The following is a 20,800-nucleotide window of genomic DNA, read 5'->3' as shown; positions in this document are numbered from 1 at the left end:
GGAAGGTCCTTAGGATCATTGAGGAACAGGGTGGGGTGGTCCTCGGAATCACTGAGGAGCAATGCAGGGAGTCCTCAAGATCACTGAGGTCCTGGCAGCCCTGTGGGTCCTGGAGACAGTTGAGGGCAGTTTCAGCTCATGTGATGGAGGTGGAGAGAGGCCTGGCTTTGGCATCTGGTGAGTGATATGCAGTGGACAGATGTGAGACAGAGGACGGTATGCAGGTGGTACCAGGGTCTGGTATGACCCTGGAGGGTGTGCTGGTTGGCTGATGCTTGAGCTCTGCTAAAGGGTTTTCTACCAATCAGAAAGTGCTGTTTTTGTTTCTATTTTTAATTTTGAAGTCCAGTGTATTCTTTTTAGCTATTGATATCATGTCTAAGAACTTTTCACCTAGGCTAGCTCCTGAAGATTTCCTCTGATTCTTCTAAAATTTTATAGTTTTACATTTCCATTTGTATATTTGATCCATTTGAGCTAATTTGTTCAGGTGTGATGTCTCGATGAAATTTTGGTGTTCTGCCTGTGCGTGTCCAGCTGGCCCAGCACTCCTGGTTGAAAAGATGAGCCTTCCTCCATTGAATTGTCTTTTCACCTTTGTCAGAATCAGTTGGCTGTTCTTGTGTGGGTCTGTTTCTGTTTTGTTTTTACTTCTGCTCACTGATCTACTTGTCTGCCTATTGCTAATATTTCACTGCCTCAATTACTGCAGCATTATGGTAAGCCCTAGTCTCAAGGGGATGTCTCACATCCCCTTCATTTTCAGAATTATTTTAGCTGTCCCAGTCCCTTTGCTTTTCCATAAACATTTTAGAATAAGCTTGTTTATGTCTATTAAAAACAGCTTGGATGATTTGAGAGAATAGCACTGAAACATGTATATTATCATATGTGAAATAGATCACCAGTCCAGCTTTGATGCATGAGACAGGGAGCTCAGACCTGGTGCACTGGGATGACCCTGAGGGATGGGATGGGGAGGGAGGTGGGAGGGAGGTTCAGGATGGGGAACACATGTACACCCATGGCTGATTCATGTGAATGTAGGGCAAAAACCACCACAATATTGTAAAGTAATTAGCCTCCAATTAAAATAAATTTTAAAAAAACCAGCTTGCTGGGATTTCCAGTAGGAATTTGGATAGAATTGACATCTTTACTACATTGAGCCTTCTAACCCATGAAGATGGTTTGTCTCTCCATTTATTTTAATCTTCTTTGATTTCTTTCATCATGTCAAAGATTTCAATATGTGTCCCTTACATGTTTTGTTCAGTTGACGCCTAAGCACCTTATTTTATCTGAATGATAATAGATCATATCGTGTTTTTCCACTTTCTACATGTGCTTTGCTAGTATGTAGATTTTTGAATATTGATCTCTTATCATGTGACCTTACTGAGTTCTCGGAGGTTTTCTATAGATTCCTTAGGATTTTCTTTGTAGACTGTTTCATTATCTGTAAAGAACATTATTTCTTTTTCAACCTATTAATATATGCCTTTTATTTTCTTTTCACACCTTATTCTACTTGCTAAAACTAATATTGTGTTGAATAGCAATGATGAGAGTGGACATCCTTTCTTGTTCCTGATGCCATTAATCAGTGTGAGAAAGATCCCTTGAATTCCTAGTTGCTGAGTATTTTATCATGTGTGTATGTTGGATTTCATCAAATGTTTTTCTGAGGCAGTTTATATGGCCATGTGACTCTTAAATGGGAAGTCCACATGGTCCCTGTTCATGGGGGAATGAGGGATGTGGGTACTTCTTTTGTGATGTCTTTGACAGGTTCTGGTATTATGGTTGTGCTGGCCTCGTAAAATCAGTTCACAGTGTTCTTAGTAAGCCTCTTTATGAAAGAAATCATGAATTTAACATTGTACTGCAAATATTTTTTAGGTATTCTCAATTTAAAGTGGTTTAAGTTCATGAAAAGTGTGAGAAAGAAAAACAAAATACTTCAGAAGAACTGAAAAGTGATTAAGTTATACAAGTAACCTCTTCTAGGTTCTGTTCCAGAGAGAATAGTGAAAGACAGCATCTGTACCACAGTTCTGCATTAGAGTATTTAAATATTTCAGCACCAAATAGCACCTTTGGAGTTTGCCTTAAATGTGTATCTTGAATAAGAGGCAGATTATAAAGCAGTGCTGAGTTTCAGGGAGGAAAAAAAAAGGTGTTATTTTTTTTATTTTACAGTAGTGCAATCATGAGGGAAGTATTGAGTTGGTCATCTCAATTCATATATGCCTAAATCTCTATGTTGGTTTTACAGTAGTGCAATCATGAGGGAAGTATTGAGTTGGTCATCTCAATTCATATATATATATATATATATATATATATATAATTAAATATTTAAATCTAGATCCAAAAATAGGGCAGTTTTGGAGAACAAAGAGGCAGCTATAATTTAAAAAATAATGAAACAGTAATTGCATTTCCTATCCAACATACCCAGCTGTGGCTGCCTCTGGCTTACTATTTGCAGTGAAAACCAGTGACATTTTTGTCTTGTTCCATATTGTTTGACCATTGTATTTGGTAACCAGTAGAGAGGCTTTCGGGAAGAGCAAACAAGTTTATACTTCCTTTTTACTAGCCAGATACAGCAAATAGAAATACAAGCTGCCTATTTTATCCCAAATATTGCAAACTTATTAAAAACATTTATTGTTTATCTGAAATTCATTTTTAACCAGTTGTCTGTTTTTCATCTGGGAGGCATAGATTTTTCCTTGTTTTTTTCTATGCTTTGAACCTTGCTCATTTTTATTCAAGGTAAAACCATCAGAAGGTGTATAGGAATGTCAAAACTCTGTAGCAGTTGTTTTATTTCGTGTCAGACAGTTATCTTTTCCTGGCCCGTGAACATGATGGCGGACCTTGTGTAATATTTCATGTTTTTTCTCTTATGGGTGCCTGCATCAAGGTGCGAAACTCTGGGCAGAGGTTCCACCCTCCAAGGACTAGTCTGTACCTTGTACCAACAAGGCCCACTCATACTGTGCAGTGATCTCACTTCATTCTCTTGCCAGCATCTCATGATTCAAAAAGACTCTTACTCATCCATGTGTTCCCACCTCTGTCTCATTTGCAGTTACCCTCCTAGGATGCTGCCTGAATTTGTGTCCATGCAATGTAGATACATCATGTGTCTTTCATACTCCTGGGTCAGATGTGTAAGTAGAAACAGTTTCTCTCTTGCATGCTTGGCTTTGTGCTGGTGTCCTCTGTGGTGCCTGTGTTAGATGGTGTGTTTGTGAACACCCTGAGGCTTCAGGTATCAGCAGGAAGAGGTCTGGTCTCAGTCACCACCTGCTGTCTCTCTTTCCAGCAGCGCTAATCTCTAGAGTCCCCAACCTGTCCTCTTCTGCTGTCATTCTCTTGGGCAGCTGGCAAAGCCACACTATGAACTTGAACCTCTTTGCTGTGGCCAGTGTCCTTATATCTGTTAGAATTCATTTTAACCCAGGGGACAGAAATGCCCCTGATTCTTGTTTGAATTTTTGGCTGCTCTGGGGACACGTGAAACTGTTAGAATCACAGCTCTGCTAAATAACAAAGATAGAGTGCATTGCTCTTATAAGGGCCAAATACTCCTTACAGTCAAGTCAGAGAAAAAGCATTATAGTCAGTTTACCAGCAGCTAAAATGAAGTCCTTCCTCTCTACACCATGGTCTTCTTGTTTCATTTGTAAGATCCCAAAGAACATGGGGCCCTGAATGGGGATGAGTTTGGGGTTCCCCTTGAAAGCAGTGTGGCAGTTTCTAGTGTCATTTTCTTCATGCTTTGTGAAAACTGAACTCACTGTTCCTGAGTTTGTGATTGATCTCAAACTTCTAAATTTCCAACTAAATTCACTGAGAATACAGGTTAAAGTATTCCTTATGATGGGCTATTTTATTTACTCAAAATACAGAATTGAGAAATTTGATAATTTCTAGTATCTCTGGAATTCTGAGGATATTTAAATCTGGCCTAGTTCCTAAAATGTCAAGAAATTTTTAAGTATAACATTTTATATTGACTTAAGTATGTTTTATTGCTTAATTTGCATAAATATGTATTTCCTAAGAATTGGGCTTTCAGTGCTAAGAATGTATATTTTTGTATAATTTTGGAGTTAAAATAGGAAGGACAAAATTTACTGCAGTTTTATTCCCATTTGGGGAAGTGTTTCTGAAGCCATTAAACCTGAATAAAGACTTTTCCAAATGGAAATTGTTTTTTTTATAAATATTTTCTGTTTATTAACTTTGACACTTAAACATAAAGAAATTGCTTTGGTTTCTAACAACTAGAAATTATACACACACTTGCATTAAATAAACATTGGCCAAGCCTTGTGTGCACATGTGCAGGGGATTCCTCAGAGTCTGGCAGTTTGAGGATATGCCCCTCTTTTATCCCCTGGGCCTTCTTCTCTGCCTCAGTTCCCAACTGTGAGCCTCTGGACCTGCTGGGAAATTATGTTGTAAATAAGCCATCTTTATTTTCCTATGGGAAAGGAGCCTAGAATTTCTTCTTTTTAAAAAGGTATTAAGAATGTTACCTTACCTTGATTAGAATGGCTGTCATTCCCCTCCACCCCACTGCCAAAAATTAACCCAGAAAGTAACACGTGTTGGCGCCAAGATGTGGCTCTTGTGTAACGCAGGTGGGAGTATAAAATGGTACAGCCACTATGGAATATAATACAATGGTTCCTCAAAAAAATAAAAATAGATTTACCATATGATCTAGCAATCTTCCTTCTGAGTGTGTACCTAAAAGAAGCAAAAAGACTCTAAAAGATATTTGGACACCCGTATTCATAGCAGCATTATTCACAGTAGGCAAAAGCTGGAAATAGCCCAAGTGTCCACTGACAGATGAACAGATAAACAAAATGTGGTATTTGCATCAAAGGAGATTGTTGTTCAGTCACTTAGTCGTGTCCAGTTCTTTGTGACACCATGGACTGCAGCATACCAGGCGTCCCTGTCCTTCACTGCTTTCCAGAGTTTGCTCAAACTCATGTCCATTGAATTGGTGATTCCATCCAGCCACCTCATCCTCTGTCGCTGCCGTCTCCTCCTGTCCTCAGTCTTTCCCAACATCGGAGTGTTTTCTAATGTGTCAGCTCTTTGCATCAGGTGGCCAAAGTATTGGAGCTTCAGCTTCAGCATCAGTCCTTCCGATGAATATTCAGGGTTGATTTCCCTTAGGATTAACTGGTTTGATCTCCTTGCTGTCAAGGAACTCTCAAGAGTCTTCTCCAGCACCACAGTTCGAAAGCATCAGTTCTTTGGCACTCAGCCTTTTTTATGGTCTACCTCTCACATCTGTACATGACTACTGGAAAAACCATAGCTTTGATTATATGGACCTTTGTCAGCAAATGAAATAATATCAAAGGAGATATTAACCTTAAAAAGGAAGGAAGTTCTGACACTTGTTAGAACATGGATGAATCTTGAAGACATTATGCTCAGTGAAATAAGCCAGGCACGTAGGACAAATACTGCCTTAATTGCACTTGGTGAGGTGCCTAGAATAGTCACATTTATTGAGACAAGAGGTGGATGGTAGATGCCAGGCACCGAGGGAGGGGAGAAAGGGGAAATGCTTTTTTAAGAGGTATAGAGTTTCAGTTTGGGAAGACGAAAAAGTTCTGGAGATGGATGGTGGTAATGGTTGCAGGGCAGTACCAGTATACTTAATGCCACTGAATTGTATACTTTGTTGTTATTTAGTCACCAAGCCATGTTTGTCTATTTTTCGACCCCATGGACTGTAGCCTGCCCGGTTCCTCTGCTTATGGGATTCTCCAGGCAAGGATACCATTTCCTTCTCCAGGCGGTCTTCCCAACCCAGGGATTGAAGCAGCATCTGCTGCGTTGGCAGGCAGGTTCTTTACTGCTGAGACTCCAGGGAAGTCACAAACTGTATGTTTAAAAGTGGTTAAAAAGGTAAACTGTATATGTATTTTGCCAAAATTTTTAAAAAGTATCATGGATGTGTGTCTGTCTAGAGGTCAAGGGACTACTCACTCCTTCCTGTGGGTTACTTACAACACCTTCAGGCACTTCAGGTTTTGTTTCAGGGTCTGTGCCCTGAGCCCCCATATGTTTGTCTGGTGTGGCCAAGGGGTGGGAGGGCAGGATGCTTGAAGTACCTTTGGTTCAGGCTGGATGGAGCGGGGAGTCGAGATTCTGAGCCTGCCAGCTCCACTTTTCTTTTCCCTGTTTTTGGGAAGTAAAATGGAATGCACAGACGGTAAGAATACTTTCAGCTGAGTCTCAACAAATATGCATCTGTGGAAATCCACCTCCCCATCAAGATATGGAAGGCTACCATTAACATCGTGCCTGAAAATTTTCTCAGACCCTGCCTCCAGCCTCATTACCCCAGGCATCTGCTTTTTTGGTTTCTCTGTTATAGATTAATTTTTCCTGTCTTAGAACTTTTCGGAAAGGAATCAGGTGGTAGGTGCTCAGCACAGTGTGGGGTTTCTGCGATTCATTTGTGTTGTTGCTTTATCAGCGGCTTGTCCCTCTTTCTTGTTGTCTCTCTTTCATTGTCTCATGGTGCCAGGGGTTGTTTGGCTACTTTCTTGTTGCTGAAGTGCTAGGCTGTTCGCAGTTTGGGGCTCTTATGAATAAGGCAGCTGTGAACATTTTGATGCAGGGCTTTTTGTAGACTGATGCTTTTGTTTCTCTTAGGTTAATACCTAGGAATGGAATAAATGGGTCATGGGGCAGGCTTGTAAAAGACTGCTAGACCATTTTCATACCCCTACCCACAAGGCTTTAGGGTTCTAGTTGTTCTGCATGCTTGCCATCGTTTGGTACTGCCAGTCTTATTTCCTTTAAGGCATCCCAGTGGGTGTGCAGTGGTGTATCATTGAAGTTTTAATTTGCATCTCCCTGGTGACTAATGATGTCGATGTGCCTAGCCAGCTCTTTGCTTCACTTTTCACCGGGTGGTTTGTCTTCATATTATTGAGTTGTAGTTGTGACTTTAAGCAGAATTTTAAAATGTCTATGAAGTTATTAATAACTTGTCATTTATCAGTTATATATATCATTGCTTTCCATGTCCTAAAAAAAACTTTTGCCTCCCATAAGTCATGAAGATATTCTACTGTAATTCTTCTTGAAGTTCTATAGTTAAACTTTACTGAGGTTGTGATTCAGCTTCAATTAATTTTTGTATATGGGGTGAGGTAGGGTTTGAGGTTTATCTTTTTCCATATGGATATCCAGTGTTTTCTAGCACCATTTGTCCAAAAGACCGTCCGTCCTATCCATGCTAAATTGTTGTGGTGGCTTTGTCAAAAATCAAATGGTCATGTAAGAGAGGATGTATTTCTGGGCCCTTTATTCTGATCTGTTGATCCATTTGTCTCATTATGCCAGTATCACACTGCCTTGGTTTCTGCACCTTTATGATAATATCCAAGATCCTGCCCATCACACTCTCCTGGCTTTGCAGGGCGATACAGTAGACGATATTCACTTTGTTTGCTCACTCATTTTCCTCATGTGTGAAACAGTGGTGCTGCTGCTGAGTGATGGTGATGACCATGTGAATTACCCATGGTGGCACCTGGCACAGTGCCACACACAGGGCGTGTTCGGGAAGTACTTCTCTTCCCTTTGGATTGTGTACCTTCACTGTATCACTGGCGTGACTGGGAAGTCAGTAGAGAAGCAACAGGATGAAATAATTTTTTATTGAAGTATAGTTGATTTATAATGTGTTAGTTTCAGGTATACAGCAAAGTGATTCAGTTATGTAGCTAGATAGCTATTCTTTTTTAGATTGTTCTCCCTTAGATTGTTACAAGATAATCGAGTACAGTGCCCTGCGCTCTGACAGTAGGTTCTTGTTGTTTGTTTTATATATAGTAGTCTGTATATGTTAATTCCAAACTCCTAATTTATCCCTTTACCCCACCTTCCCCTTTGATAACCATAAATTTGTTTTCTGTGTCTGTGAATCTGTGTCTGTTTTGTAAATAAGTTCATTTGTATCTTTTTTTTCAAATTCCACATATAAGCAATATCACATGATACTTGTCTTTGTCTGGCTTACTTCACATAGTATGATAATCTCTAGGTTCATCCATGTTGCTGCAAATAGCATTATTTCATTCTTTTTTATGACTGAGTAGTATTTCATTATATGTATATGTGTGTATACATATATATATATATATACATATATATGTATATATATATATATATTGCATCTTCTTTATCCATTCATCTTTTAGTGGACATTTAGGATAAAATAATTTTAATTATGATCCTGGATTCTGTGGCAGAGGACAAAACCAAGGCACTGTCTACTTCGTTTCAATATTGACCTTGACTGTTTAATTTTGCAGCATTCTCTAATCTTTTAAAGTGTACTTCTCTAACCTCGGTCTTTTCATATGTAAAATGAAGATAATATCCCTCAAGGTCATTGTCAGACACATTTGTATTAAAGCATGTGAAAACACTTTGTTGGAGCCAAAGCATTTTAATAGCGTCAATCACCATCTTTCCCATTCTCTCTCTACTGGGATTGCAAACATTCAGGGGGCAGGTGATATCTTTTCTCCCTTTTTGTGTTTTACTCAGACATGAGAGCTCACATCATTGATCTGGTACCTATGTCATTTTTTTCATTGTCATTAAAGTAACTGCTTCTATCAGGATTTTCTCAAGGACCACAGATAACACAGTGTATTTGAGTTCCCCTAGTGTTTATTGTCACACTTTACAAATAATGCATTAAAATTATTTAGTAGGAGAGTTTACAGACTCAGAGAGACAGCTCCTTCCTTCTTGGTTTTGATGTAAGACACAGAGCAGGGCAGGTGTGAAGCAGGAGCAGCGATTGTAGAATGCAGGCACCCAGCCCTGAGTAAGTGGCAGATGGTGTGAGACTGACCGTCTGCTCTCGAGTTGTCCAAGCATCCTGGGGTGTGTCTAGAACATTCCCTAGCCCCCTAACACAGAGGAAAGGTGGGAGTCCCCTGCAAGGGCAGAATGGGTGTGCAGAGGTCAAGAGAAGGGCGAAAACTGGCTCCCTGGAGGCAGAGATTGCCAGGGTCATGCTGAGCCCTGAGTGGAGGCTTTGAGAGCTGTTTAAGAGTGTCTCGGGTTAAGTGTGTCTGGATCTCAAGCAGCAAACTCAGGTGTCAAGGAAGAGCCCTTTTCCTTTGCCATCTGTCTGCTCTGATTCTGATTCTGAGCCTCCATTCCCTGTGCCACAGTCATTTGGGGTGCCCTCTGCTTCCCTGCGTTGTGCTACAGGTGGGCTTTTCAGAGCTGAAAGGAGGTGGTCTACAGAGGGAACAGCTTCCCTCCCACCAGTGGTCCACACAGATGGACCCTGAGTGTCCAGGCTCCCACCTGCCTGACTGTGTGTGCACCTGGAGGAGGTCTATACCTCTGGCATACCTACGGTGACATCCTGACTTCTCGTGTGCTTGTATCACTGCATAGTGGCTTCTGCTCCCTGGAGCTGTCACCCTGTGGGGGGCGCAGACCTACGGAACCAAGAATGAAGACTGCAGTAACTTTCAGAACAAAACTGGCATGAATGAGGATGAAGTGTGGGAAGCCTTCCCTTATTTGTATTGATGACCCAGGCCACACCTACACCAGAGATTTGCTGGAGCTGAGGGAAGTGCCAGCACATCCCCAGCCCTGGCCTGGATCTAGGACCACACTCGCTGGAGCAGGGGGTGCCAGCTTCGTGCCTCCAGAGTTGACTTGCAGATTCTCCTGTGACTCCCTCCTGGTGTGCTGTGCTTGCTCTCCATGCCCCACCCTGCGTTGTTTATTCATCTGTTTAATTTGATGACTCATTCCTGTAACAGATGTTTATTGAGCGTGTACTATAGAGCAAGGACAGCCAATGCAGAAGGAAAAGAGCACTTTCTGTACTCAGATGAAGTCAGGTCAGTGCCACTGGGTGTTCACCTGTGACCTGCCACATGTGTGCTGCGTGTGACCTGGCTCCCAGCTCAGGGACCTGCCCCACGTGAATAGGGAGAGGGAGGTCTGGGATCCCCACCCAGTGGGTGGGCCTCAGTGAACACCTCATTATTAGCCAGCCCTAAGCTAGATGCAAAAAGTCAGGGAGGCAGGTTCCCAGGACAGAGGAAGTCCAGATGGATGAGAAGATATTCCAGACATATTTCAATCAAGGCCTTATATTTTCTTAGCCTGATTAAACAATTTACTCCACACTCTTTCTTTGATAAATGGCTGATCTCATTCAGGGATGACTAAGGACTACAAAAGAATTATAAGAGAAACATGAAAATAAAGAGAAAGAAGAACACAAGCCAAGATTATGGTAAAATGTGGATGATTCAGAGACTAGCTCAAGAGTTTAGAAAAGTAAGTTTCCAGGTGCTCAAAGAAAATTCTGGCATCATGATCTCTAAAGCAGAATTGAACATAGAAGAAAGATTCAGAGGATTGAGTGAGACAGAAGAGAACAAAGCCCACGCTGGCAGAATTTAGGGGAAAAAAGTTGGAGGAGAAAAAAGTAAAAATGATAGTTACACAAAGACTAATTCAGAAGGCACAAAATAGGAGGCCTCATTGGACAGGGTCAGGGTGGAGGAATTGCCACAAAAGGAACCAAGTGTCACCATGATTTGATTTCCTAAAAAGAGTTTCAGAAAAGAAGAGGGAAAATTAAGTAGACAGTCAAAGAAAACTGTGGAAATATCCAGACCAAACTTGACTCTGTCATTCATAAGGAATTATTGCATTTAGTTAAGATTTTTTAAAAAATGACCAAAACTAGACCTCTGTCTTATAATTCAGTTCAGTTCAGTCGCTCAGTCGTGTCCAACTCTTTGTGACCCCCATGGACTGTAGCATGCCAGGCCTCTCTGTCCATCGCCAACTCCCAGAGTTTACTCAAAACTCATGTCCATTGAGTCGGTGATGCCATCAAACAGTCTGATCCTCTGTCATCCCCTTCTCCTGCCCTCAATCTTTCCCAGCATCAGGGTATTTTCCAGTGAGTTAGTTCTTCACATCAGGTGGCTAAAGTATTGGAGTTTCAGCTTCAGCATCAATCCTTCCAATGAATATTCAGGACTGATTTCCTTTAGGATGGGCTGGTTGGCTCTCCTTGCAGTCCAAAGGACTCTCAAGAGTCTTCTCTGACACCACAGTTCGAAAGCATCAATTCTTCAGTGCTCAGCTTTCTTTATAGTCCAACTTGCAATCTATACATGACTACTGGAAAAACCATAGCTTTGACTAGACGGACCTTTGTTGGCAAAGTAATGTCTCTGCTTTTTAATATGCTGTCTAGGTTGGTCATAACTTTTCTTCCAAGAAGTAAGCATCTTTTAATTTCATGGCTGCAGTGATTTTGGAGCCCCTAAAAGTAAAGTCAGCTACTGTTTCCACTGTTTCCCCATCTATTTCCCATGAAGTGATGGTACTGGATGCCGTGATCTTAGTTTTCTGAATGTTGAGCTTTAAGCCAACTTTTTCACTCTCCTCTTTAACTTTCATCAACAGGCTCTTTAGTTCTTCTTCGCTTTCTGCCATAAAGATGGTGTCATCTGCATATTACATTATACCAAAAAAATCAACTCAAAATGGATTAAATACTTGCATATAAGACCTAAAACCATAAAACTCCTTGAAAAAAGCAAAGGGCATAAACTCCTTGCTGGTGGTCTTGGTGATGGTCTTTTGGATATGATACCTGAAGCAAAGACAGGAAAAGTCAAAATGAACAAGTGGAACTCCATCAGACTGACAACTTCTGTACAGCAAAGGAAACCATCAACAAAATGGAAAGGCAGCCCGTAGAGTGGGAGAAAATATTTGCAAATCATATATCTGATAAGGGGTCAATATCCAAAATATGTAATACAACTCAATAGGAAAACAAAACAAAAAACCAAAGAATTTGAGTAAAAAAATGGGAGCAGAGGCCCTGAACAGACATTTTTCCAAAGAAGACATACAGATGACCAACATATTTAGGAAAAGGTGTTCAACATTGATAATCATCAGGGAAAGGTGAATTGAAATCATGATGAGATATCACCTCACACCTGTCACATAGCTGTCATCCAGAAGACAAGAGATGTGGGTGAGTATCAGTGAGGATGTGGAGAAAAGGGGACCCTCCTACTCTGTTGATTGAAATGTAAACCAGTATAGCCACTGTGGAATACTGTATGGAGGTTCCTCAAAAAATTAAAAATAGTACTAACATATCCAGTAATTCTACTTCTGGGTATATATCCAAAGGAAATGAAAACAAGCTCTCAAAAACACATCTGTATTCTCATGTTCCATTGCAGCATTATTCACAGCATATGCACACAATATTGTATGTGTATATACACACAGAGACACAAAGGAATATTATTCAGTCATGAGAAAGAAGCAAATCTTGCCATTTGTGACAACACGGATGAACATGGAGCACATTATGCTAAGTGAAATAAGCCAGGCAGAGAAAGACAAAAATTGCATGGTACCACTTATTTATGGGATCTTAAAAAAATTATTTTTAAACTTAGAAACAGAGAATAGAAACGTGCTTGACAGCATCTGGGGGTGGAGTAAATAGGGAGGAGTTGATGAAAGGAAGACCTAACAAACAAATAGGAATGACTGAGTCATGGTGATTTTCTTCACTTCCTTGCTGCTCTCCATCTGGCATCGGGGCAGAAAAGGTAACAAGCCTCAGTCATGGTAGAACATGCTGTGCCAGCCTCTGCCGAGATGCACCCTCTGAAAGGAGCCTGGTGGATTCTGAGTGGAACAATGGATGTCCCAATAGTTCCTTATTTAGCCAAACTGACCAGTGTAAAGACAGAGACAATGGACAGATATTCTCAAGCATGCCAGAAATCAGAGAGCTTAGCTGCTGTGAGCCCTTCCAAATAAGGGTTTTGAATAAAACCATTGAATGGCAACATCCAGCCAAAATAGAAGTGTATAAAAGTTCTGCAATTGTTATACAATGGATGGTGCACCTCAAATCTGTTTAAATATAAGAATAAGAATGATCAGCCATCTGTGTGAGTTATAGTGGCAGCACATAGTATAGATAATATAAACCTTAGAAGTAGTAATATAATTTAGGAAAATCACTGGGAGGGAAACAGGAGGGGTCAGGGAAGTATGTAATGTCTTCATCTTTATTAGCATTTTCACTAAGTTGAAAATGCTTTTTTACAAAACGAGAGCTGTAAGTTCAAGGTTTTTCATAATATTTATGTTACCTTTAGAACAGTCTTTTAAGAAGATGTCTTCTATAGCAAAGAAATGTTTCTCTGAAATTTAGCAATTATTTCTGTTTTGCTGTCACATCCTTGCTTCCCTTTCTTTGTCCTTAATGAAAAATGCTGCTCACCAATGCTGTGTGCTGTAGGGACTGAGAATACCTAGTGAGCTGGCATCCATGAACAGATGATGAGAGTGCTGTGGAAGTGAAGCAGGTGAAGTGATCGAGAACAGAGAAGAGGTGTGGCTGAGGAAGGCCTCAGGGAAGAGATGCTTAGATCAGCCCAGATGCTGATCTGCAGCCCACCAGGCTGGGGAGCAGGCTGTAGAACCCGGGGTGGGAAGGGACCTGTTCCAGAAACAGAACAAGGGCCTTGTGTTTGGTGCCTGCTTTGTTAGTAGTCCAGCAGATGGCCTGTCTCCTGCGTAATCCTGTCCTTACTATAATCTTCCTGCCTTGAACTGTGTCATTGTGTTTTTTACCTACCTAACCATCATTTAGAACTGTCTGGAAGATACCCAGTGAAGGTAGAAAGATGAATGAGTGAACAAATGAGTGAGTGGATGGATTTTTGAGGGTGTAAGGTTAATGACATATTACAGTTTGTGCCATTAGCCACATTTTATGTTTAAAACTTAGTATTTTTTGAATAAGATTGCTTTTTGGGAGCCTGGTAAAATCCACATTTAGGCTGCTAATGATGGCCCAGGACCAGCCAGCTCAAGATTCTAGCCTCCCATGAACCATATAGATTTATCTTCTGAGAGTTTTAGGTTCTGAGGTACTTGTGCACTAAGAGAAATTAAGTTCATGGTCAAGATCCTCATCTGTGTTTATCTGAGAAGAGAGTGAGTTAAGGCATTTTCTATCAGATTCCAGAGGCAATGCCCTTCTGGAAGCATGCTTTGGCTAACTTCACTTGTTCTTTGCCATGCGATGTTGAAATCACAGATAATGGTGACTTGTGGAAGCAGGGTAGTAAATCATTTTATTTCCTTTAGGATAATTGTATCCTCTCTGTTGGCAAGACTGGCTGGTGGGAATCTGCATTTTCATGATCACATATAGATCCATTATTTTGTTGAGGGTGATGTACTGCTTTGTATGTAGAGTGTTCTGGGTATGAAGCCTGTGGGGTGAGACAGTGGTGGCCTCTATCCTAGAAGCCCAGGTTAGTGAGATTTGAGGGAGGTTGCTGACTTAGAGAGAAATGGGGTGAGGTCCCAGGAGCAGTGCTCTGTGGACACATTATTTTTTGTCTTTAAAATATGAGCTAAAGCATCCTTTGAACCAATGTTTTTCAACACTGCAATCCCAGCTCCATCAGTCAAGCTTTTTTGTCCCATTTCACTCTGTAGTTTATATGTGGAACAGTATATATTTTAGTTTTCCACACAGAAAATTTATAAAATTGAGTTTTGTGTTGCTTTGTTTTGACCAGTCGTGGTCCATGGAGACTTTGGCAGCTTCCATTCGGCCACCAACTGTCCCTCTACGTTGAGGTTCTGTCTGCACCTGGATGCTTCCTGAGCTCGTGTTACAATGCTTGTCTTCAAGATTTGCCCCCTTGGTTATGGCGGGCCTGCTCTTCCTTTCTGAGCGATTCCACTGGACCAGCCAGTGTGGTCATGAGCGCTGCCTCTTGTTGGCTGCCTCCCTCCAGAATTGAAGACGAAGCCTCTGCTGACTGATTCCTCATTTCTGTCATGTTGGAAAGTCAGGGCAGCTGATGAAATGTGCTATTGAAAGGAAGCTCCCCGTGTACCTCTTTGCAAGTGAAGATGCTTGTCTGCTTCCTTGTGATGCTTGTTTTTTGCCCATAGGGAGGTCGGGGGGCCAGGCTGGGATGCAGGCCATGTCAGAATCCTAGTCCCTCAACAGCACCTGATCTTCTTGGGGCCTCTTTTTTCTCATCTCTAAACTGGGTACACTGGTCAGGCTTCTTGTTTTCTTCATTGTTGTTTCTTTGTCTTTTTGCTGGCAAACAGATGAAACTGGACAGAGCTGAGAACAGGTCTCCAGAGTTCCAACGAGTCCCCATCACATCCAGTGGGTCTCAGGTGTGCTGACCTGGGAGGCTGGTGCTGGCAGAGCCCAGGCCTGTCTCCCCCTCGTGTCTCTGCCTCTCACACATTCAGCTGCATTTCTCACGGTGTGGCTGTCATTCTCTTTCCATGTGGGCTGACTCCCTCCTGACTCCCCTCATCTACCTGGTGGCAGATGGCTGCCAACAGCTCCCTCACTTCAGAAAGCTACCACCTATGACACCAAAGCACAAGCAACTACAGAGCAAAATAGATAAGTTACACCACATCAACATTTAAACTTCTGCACCACAAACAAGACCTTCAAAGAAGTGAAAAGACAACCCAAGGAATAAGAGATAATATTTGCAAAATCACATCATCAAGGAACTCATATCCAGCATATATAAAGAATTCTTATAACTCAGTAGAAAAAAAGACAAATAGACCAGTAGAAAACAGACAAAAAATTTGAATGGGCATTTCTCCAAAGATGATACATAAGCAGCACATATATTTCCCAGGTGGTGCTAGTGGTGAAGGACCCACTTGCCAGTGCAGGAAACGTAAGAGATATGGGTTTGATCCCTGGGTCGGGAAGATCCCCTGGAGGAGGGTATGGCAACCCACTCCAGTATTCCTGCCTGGAGAACCCCATGGACAGAGGAGTCTGGTGGGCTACAATCCATGGGGTCTCAAAGAGTTGGACACGACTAAAGCAACTTAGCACAGGCAGCACATGAAAAGATGCCCAACATACAGTAATTAGAAAAGTACAAATCAAAACCACAATGAGAGTCTACCTCACACCCACTAGGATATCTAGAACCGGAAGAAAAAGATAGGCATTGTTGTGGAGGTAGAGAGATTAAAACCATTACACATGGCTGGTGGAAATATAAAATGGTGTCGCCTCTTTGAAAAATGGCTTGGCAGTTCCTCAAAAAATTAAACAGAATTTCCATATGACCCAGCAATTCTGCTCCTGAGTATATATTGAAGAGAAGTGAAAACACATGTCCCCACAAAGGCTTGTACATGAATATTCAACAACATTTTTTATAACAGCCAAAAAAGAGGACCAGCCCAAATACCCATCAACTGATGAATAGATAAATAATATGTATTCCAGTCCCCCATGGAATGTTATGCAGAGTGGAATTCTTTTGTACGTACATGGGGACCTTGTACCTCTGTAACACGAACCTGGCGAAAAGCTGAGTTAGAGGGAACAGTGGGTGTGGGAGGATGATCGTGTGTGTATCAATAGTGACGGCAGGATGAAGATAAATAATTGCCTGTGAATCATTTAGTCCAGAGCCTGGCACACCATACACGCCAGCTGCAGCGGTTCCATCAGCGTTGTGCTGCACCTGGAAGAATGGAGAAATATGGTGCACAAAACATGATCCCATGATAAACGGAACCTCAAGGAACCTGAAGACCAGTCTGAGAATATTAACTGATAATGCTCAGTTGCCTGCTTGTATGAGAATCTTTACAAGTTTCTGTCTGTATTGTACTGTCATTACTTTCTGTTGTTGCTTCCTGCGATATTAAATATTAAGAGATTGCCAACAGAAGTGAATAACAAGATCATTTGAGGGGAGCAATACAGGGGTGAGCTTTCTAATGAACCTTTGTGTCTGACACTTGGAGCAAGAGTTAAGTATAGTTTTACTGAAGTGTAATTGATTTACAATATTATATTCATTTCAGATGTATAGCATAGTGATTCAGTATTTTTATAGATTATACTATGAAGTTGTTTTAAAATATTAGCTACATGCTCTGTGCTGTACAATGTATCCTTGTAGTTCATTTTTATTCAACATCTCAGGTATCTCATCTGCCATGTGAGCATTGCCTACTTCACAGTGTCCAGGTGATGAAGACAGGGAAAAAAGGAGGAATTTGTGTACCTAGAATAGTCACAAAGCCATAATTACTGTGGTGATAATTTCAATATCACAGCCTATGTGAGTCATATATGTATAATATATTGCATATATGTACATACATGCAGACCTCATTTTATTGCACTTTATGCACTTCTCAGACGTTAATTTTTTACAAATTGAGGATGTGGGGGCAGTCTTCAGACAATTGCTTTTTTCCCTGAGGAGACACGGTGTCAAGAACCTGGTACCATTTTTCCCAATTGCATCTGCTCGGTTCTTGTCTCTGTTTCACATTTTAGTAGTTCTCCTAATATTTAAAGTTTTTTCATTGTTATTATGTTTGTTATGGTGATCTTTGATAAGTGATCATTTTTTTCTCTTTTTACTGAAGTATAGTTGATTTACTATGTTATATTCATTTCAGGTGTAGAGCATAGTGATCCAGTATTTTTACAGATGGTAACTATAAAGTTGTTTTAAAACATTGGCTACATTCTCTGTGCTGTGTAATATATCCTTGTAGCTTATTTATTTTACAAAGTGCTAGTTTGTAGCTAGTAATCCCCTCCCCTTCTTTTGTCCTTTTTCACTACCCCTCTCTCCACTGGTAAGCAGTCCTTTGTTGTTTGTATTTTTGAGTCTGTTTTGTTATATTCATTTATTTGTATTATTTTTTAGATTCCACATATAAATTTAGCCTATAATATTTGTCTTTCTCTGACTCCACTCAGTTTGATAATCTCTAAGTCCATCCATGTTGCTGCAAATGGCATTTTTTCATTCTTTTTTTATGGCTGCCTAAGATTCCATTATCCTGGAGTAGGAAATGGCAACCCATTCCAGTATTCTTGCCTGGAAAATTCCATGGACAGAGGAGCCTGGCAGGCTGCAGTACATGGAGTTGAAAAGAGTTGGACATGGCTGAGCAATATTCCATTGTAGATACACACCACAGCCTGTTTATCCATTCATTGGTTGATGGATACACAGATCACTTCCATATCTTGGCTATTGTAAACAGTAATGCTATGAACATTGAGATGCACATATCTTCTCAAATTAGTGTTTTTGTTTTCTTTCAATGAGGAATGGAATTTTTGGATCATATTCTATTTTTAGTGTTTTGAGGAATCTATGCAGTTTACGTTCCCACCAACAGTGGGGTTCCCTTTTCTTCATACCCTCTCCAGCATTTGTTATTTGTAGACTTTTTGGTGACAGCCATTCTGAATGCTGTGAGGTGATATTGTTGTTTTGATTTGCATGTCTCTAATATTTAGCTGGGCTTCCCTGGTGGCTCAGATGGTAAAGAATCCGCCTGCAATGCAGGAGACCTGGGTTCGATCCCTGGGTTGGGAAGATCCCCTGGGAGGAGGGCATGGAAACCCACTCCGATATTCTTGCCTGGAGAATCCCCATGGACAGAGGAGCCTGGTGGGGTACAATATGGAGCATCTTTTCATGTGTTTGTTAGCCATCTGTATGTATTCTTTGGAGAACTGTCTACTCAGTTCTTCTACCCGTCTTTTGATTGAGTTTTTTGTTTGTTTTGATATTAAGCTATGTGAACTTTTCATGTATGTTGGATAGTGACCATTTGTTGGTCACATCATTTGCAAATATTTCTTTCCTTTCCATAGATCTCATTCTGTTGATATTTTCCTTTGTTGTGCAGAAACTTTTAACTAGGTCTCATTTGTTTATTTTTGCTTTTGTTTCCATTGCCTGAGGAAACAGATCCAAAAAAATACTGCTATGATTTTTTCAAAGAGTGTTTTACCTATGTTTTCTTCTAGGACTGTTATGGTTTCCAGTCTTGCATTTAGATCTTGGATCCATTTTGAGTTTATTTTTGTGTGTGGTATGAGAAACTGTTCTAATTGAATTCTTTTACATGTAGCTGTTCAGTTTTCCCAGCACCACTTTTGAAGAGACTGTCTTTTCCCCATTTTTATTCATGCTTCTTTTGTCATAGATTAATTGTGTGGGTTTATTTCTGGGCTGTCTATTCTGTTTCATTAATCTCTGTATCTGTCTTTATGCCAGTACCATGATGTTTCAATTACTTTAGCTATGTAGTATAGTCTAAAGTCAGACAGCATAGTACATCTAGCTTTGTTTTGTTTTGTTTTTTCCCACTCAAGACTGTTTTGGCTATTTGGGGGCTTTTGTAGTTCCATATAAATTTTAGGATTATTTGTTCTACTTATGTGGAAAATGTCATGAGCATGTAGATAGAGATTGCATTAAATCTGTAGATTACATTGGGGAGTATGGACATTTTAACAGTATTGATATTTCCAAATCATGAGCACAGGATATCTTTCTAGTTCATTGTATTATCTTCAGTTTTCTTCATCAGTGACCTGTAGATTTCAGAGTATAAGTCTTCTGCCTCCATGGTTAAATTTTTTCTTATGTATTTTATTCCTTTTGATACAATTTTAAATGGATTTTTTTGGTTGCTTTCTCTTTCTGATATTTCATTGTTAGGATGTAGAAAAGCAACAGATTTCTGCATGGTAGTCTTGTTTCTTAAAACTTTACTGAATTTATTTATTGGTTCTAATAATTTTGGGTGGAGATTTTAGTATGTGTGTGTATATATATATACATGCTATCATGCCAGCTGCAAATAGTGCCAGTGTTACTTCTTCCCTTCCAATTTGGATGCCTTTTATTTCTTTCCCTTGCCTGATTGTTGTGTCTCACATTTCAAATACTTTGTTCAACACAAGTGGTAAGAGTGGATATCCTTATCTTGTTCCTGATTTTAGAGGAAACACTTTCAGCTTTTTACCGTTGAGTATGATGTTAGCTGTGGGTTTGCCATAAATGGACTTTATTATGTTGAGACATGTTCTCTCTACATTGACTTTGAGAGTTTTTATCATGAATAGTTATTAAATTTTGTAATAAAACTTTTCTACAAAAATTGAGATTATTGTATGACTCGTCTTCCTTGTGTTAATGTGGTATATCACATTCATTGGTTTGCAGATATTGAACCATCTTTGCATCTGTGAAATAAATCCCACTTGATTGTGATGTATGATCATTTTTATAATTGTTAAATTTAGTTTGCTAATATTTTGTTGAGGATTTTCGCATCTACTGATATATTCATCATAGATATTGGCTTGTAATTTTACGTTTTATAGTGTCTTTATCTGGTTTTGGTATCAGAGTAGTGATGACCTCATAAAATGAATTTGGGAGTATTCCTTCCTCTTAGGTTTTTTGGAGTAGTTTGAGAAAAATAGGTATTAGCTGCTCTTTATATGTTTGGTAGAATTCACCCATGAAGTTGTCCAGTCCTGGACTTTCGTTTGCAGGGAGGTTTTTAAAATTCTTATTATTACTAATTCAGTTTCACTATTAACGAATGATCTGTTCAGATTGTTTATTTCTTCCTGATTCAGTCTTACAGGATTATATGTTTACAGAAATTTATCCACTTTTTCTGTGTTGGCCAATTTTTTTGGCATATAGCTTGTTCACAGTATTCCTTTATGTTTTTTTTTGTATCTTTGAAATATCGGTTGTAATTTCTCCTTATTCTTACTTTGTTTACCTGAGTCCTTTCTCTTTTTTTTCTTAGTGAGCCT

The 20,800-nt window shown here is 40.1% G+C and overlaps 1 protein-coding gene across 4 annotated transcripts in view; it reads left to right on the top strand.

The window, feature by feature from the left end:
* OTUD7A (OTU deubiquitinase 7A) overlaps nt 1-20,800 on the top strand; it is a 381,326-nt gene that overhangs the window by 27,365 nt on the left and 333,161 nt on the right. For 2 of the 4 annotated variants that reach the window (XM_043434492.1, XM_043434491.1), the window contains one exon: nt 3,104-3,185. The exons of the other annotated variants lie outside the window; for them this stretch is intronic. The gene's annotated coding sequence lies outside the window, so the exon portion shown is untranslated. The remainder of the gene's footprint in view (nt 1-3,103; nt 3,186-20,800) is intronic. 4 annotated transcript variants of the gene reach the window in all.

Source organism: Cervus canadensis, chromosome 17 (assembly GCF_019320065.1).
Source record: "Cervus canadensis isolate Bull #8, Minnesota chromosome 17, ASM1932006v1, whole genome shotgun sequence".
In the NCBI taxonomy this organism is placed as follows: Eukaryota; Metazoa; Chordata; class Mammalia; order Artiodactyla; family Cervidae; genus Cervus; species Cervus canadensis.
This window is presented reverse-complemented; position numbering and strand designations above follow the sequence as displayed.